The sequence below is a fragment of the Nipponia nippon genome, unplaced genomic scaffold (genome assembly GCF_047370975.1).
Source record: "Nipponia nippon isolate SJK-2023a ecotype South Korea unplaced genomic scaffold, ASM4737097v1 scaffold_9, whole genome shotgun sequence".
NCBI classification, from domain to species: Eukaryota; Metazoa; Chordata; class Aves; order Pelecaniformes; family Threskiornithidae; genus Nipponia; species Nipponia nippon.
The window spans coordinates 34,137,466-34,140,948 of NW_028262413.1; positions in this window are offsets into that span (position 1 = coordinate 34,137,466).

Here is a 3,483-nt window from a genome sequence, read left to right on the forward strand (position 1 = left end):
ACCTGAATAAATCAGTAATAAATATTAATAGGAAATGCTAGGAACTCTGAGGTTACCCAGAAATACATGCCATACGATGCTGCGGATTTAAACTCATTCTAATAGTTTTAGTCACGTCAGCCTTTCGATGCACAGCTCACAGGTTTTACTCTTGACCAGTAGGACTGAGCAGAGGTGGAAGCCCAAAACCAAAGCAAAGAACACGGTGCCCCTAAGAGACTAATTTCTGTTCACGTCAATTACACAAACATCCTTTCTGGCCTGAGACACTCCATTTATTCTGTTTATTCTTTGAAAACTCAATACTGTGGCTAAGTATTTATTAAAACCACATTTTGCTTATCAGGAACAGCTGCATTTTTGTTGAACACATTTGAAGCACTGAGTGTTTTTGTTCCTTGTAATATTTTTGTTTACGGTCCACAATGTCGTAAGTAAAAGATCACTTCTACCTACCGCTGCCATGGGACATATTTTCTCTACTACTGCAGGATAATTTAAAAAAAAAAAAAATAGTGCGAAGATTTTCTTGACAGTGATAGCCCCTTAGCTGCTAAATCTGCTATCCCATCCATCACTAATCTCAAGCAAAGCAAGCATTAGTTTCTCTGTGACTTATCGAGGTCTTTAGTAGATCGATAGCACAGCTCAGATGTTTCAGACTCTTCCCTGTTAATTCACATTTATCTTTTCATCCAAAGAGGTAAATTACCTCACAGAGAAGCTGTGTTCTCCCCAACAGCGGTTTATAATGTTGCAAAGTCAGCATGACCCACATATCTTATCTCAGCTGGAACGCATTCGTCGCTGTCTCATGTTATGATCATCTGGTAAAATGCACTAGAAAAGAGGTAAACCTGCAAAATGGCTTCACCATTTGCATTTAATGACCTTTTCTGCTGGGTGCTCCTGCATCACCTTCAATTTAAACTGCTAAAATAAAGGGAACTTTCTTTTTCCCTTTAATGCTCCATTTCATCATTTTTTATCATTAGCAAAATTTTCATTCCTTGGCAGTCTTCATTTCTGCCGTCATGAGTTGATCAGTAGGTGGTGACATTGAGACTGAGAATTGAATCATTTATTACTGCACTGTGTTAACCCTGAGAAAGGACTGCTGAGTTTAACTCTACATTTGTACGGGGGGCTGCTGGTTACCTGAAGCTTTCCGGGCCCTAGGAGTGTTTGATGCTGTTAGGAAAAAGGAATGAGCAGCAGGTCACTGACCAGTCAGCTGTAACCAGGCTGCTGCAAGAAGTGCTGTATGAAACAAGAGTTTGATAGCAATTACGCAGCTGGGACTTATTCCTTTCCAAACTACAGTAAAGTAGATATTTCATTATCTGTTATTCTAAAAATCTTATCAATTATATTATGGAAAGAAAACTTAAATAGAAACACACTCAACTTTTAAGGTGTCTGACCCAGCTGGTTGCAAAAAGAGTACCTTTTTATTCTGTTCCTTCGTAAGAGCTGAGCAACTCTGCCTGGACTGAGTTCTGTTCTGCAAGTGTTAAATTCTTAGGTCTTTAACTGAGAAATTAGTTGGTGCCATCAAGGAGATCTGCTTTTTGACATGAGGAAAAGGTAGGTCTGTTTTCAACACAGTGCTGGATGTCTTCCCAAATAAGAACGTATGAGGGAGGCCCCTACGTGGAGCAGCGCCTTGCTGTGACCGTGCAGCTGGGAGGAGCAGCAAAAGCAGATGCTTCCCCCGCAGGTGGAGGTGGATCGTCCAGCGAAGATGACCTTGGTGAGGAGAACAGGGCGTGCTAGGAGGGCACAGGGCAGAAACGCTTGCCCAGGTGCAGGTGCGCTCCCCGTGTGCCTGCACCCCCAGCAAGTCTGCGGGCGATCCAAACGGGGAGGTGCAGTCAGGGCCCCGGGGACCGAACAGCAGCCCCCGGTTGCTGCGGGGAGGGCACAGAGAGGACTAAGCCGGGCTCTTTGCCGAGAAGCACAGTCGGAGTCTGAGAGGCCAACGGTCGCAAACTGGCAAAGGGGAAGTTCTGGCTGGATGTAAGGGGCGGGAGGGGAGTTAAGATGACCAAGCTTTAGGACAGGAGCCTGCAGTTCTTGGGGGAGCTCTCAAGAAGAGATGAGACCAGCAGTTGTATTTGAATTGGGGGAGATGATTGTTTTCCGTCTCTAAGTATTCAATTTAACGAAAGGAGCAGGGCAAGGGTGTATTGGGTGTTTCTGTGGAGTTGCTGGAGTATTTTCTCCTCCCTGTTCTCTACATGGAGTGACTGCACATGTGAAAGGTTACTTATCTTTCTTTGGAAATCTGCACGCAGTATGTTTACTGAACTGTCCCTGTGGCTTAATGTATGCTGGGGAAAACCATCAGGGCATTAAACGTAAGGGTTTCTGAGCACAAACGGCCATAAGTTATCGAGGATAAAAGAATTCTCTGGTTGCATTTTTTCTTCTTTGCATTTTAAACACGCTGTAGCAAATCTGAAATGTACGGGAAATAAAAGAACAATGAGGCACCGAGGACTGGAAACCTCAAAATATTTTCCCTTTGGGATCTTACTGGATGTCAGTGCTGTGTTCTGTCCCTTCTGTGAAAGATGCACTGCTCACAAACACTGTTTACATGCAATTACAAGCCACCTCTTAATTTTAAAAAGAACTTTGTGAACTGACTTGTTGGCCTCTGATATATGTGTGTGTTTTCAAGCATTTTTACTCCCACTTTTCTGTCTGAATGCCTTGCTGTCCTGGAGGCTGAATCAAGGTATACTTATGTTCTCATTTTAGAGTGTTGCTCTTCCAAATTAAGGACATCACGTGAGCAAAGGTGAAATTTTACATCTGAAGGTTATATGCTGTTATTTCCAGAAGTGAGGTGCGGGGACCTGATTTTCTTATTCCGTTTGGTAAGAAAGAAAATTCCATTTATTTCCAGTGAGGCATATAGTTGTTTACTGAGGAGAAGGGACAGCAAAAGTATCTTTTGCGCCTTCATCCCCTCACCCCCCACCACCTCCAAGCCTTGAGCACTGAAAGTCAGTGCCGTGCCAGTGTAGTTAAAAGCTTCCTTCTTTCCAAGGCAACCCCTTGGAATCAGTGGGGGATAGGTTTTTTGACATTTACTTGTTTCCTTGCCTACTGTTGAAGAAACTGCCTTTTTTTTGAGAGAGTGGGCGAGCTGTAGCGGTAACACCACTTGGAAAGAAGTAGGGGAAGTTTATTATCTTTTTCTGTCTCATCTCTCTCTGCTCGTATCAATTCGGTTAAAGACACGGTCTCCTATAGCTGACTTCCCCCGCCTCCCCCAGGCACTGTGGGAAAACATTTTTCTCATGAAAAGGGCAAAGAATAACCAAAGCTTCAGAAAGAATTCCACTAATTTGGGAGATTTTGTGAAAGATTGGGAACTGATTTAAAATAATGAGTGTTCTCATCCCATAAATATATAGATATAGGTATATCTAGCACAGAATCGGTAGAAACATGCAGACTTCTTTTTACCTA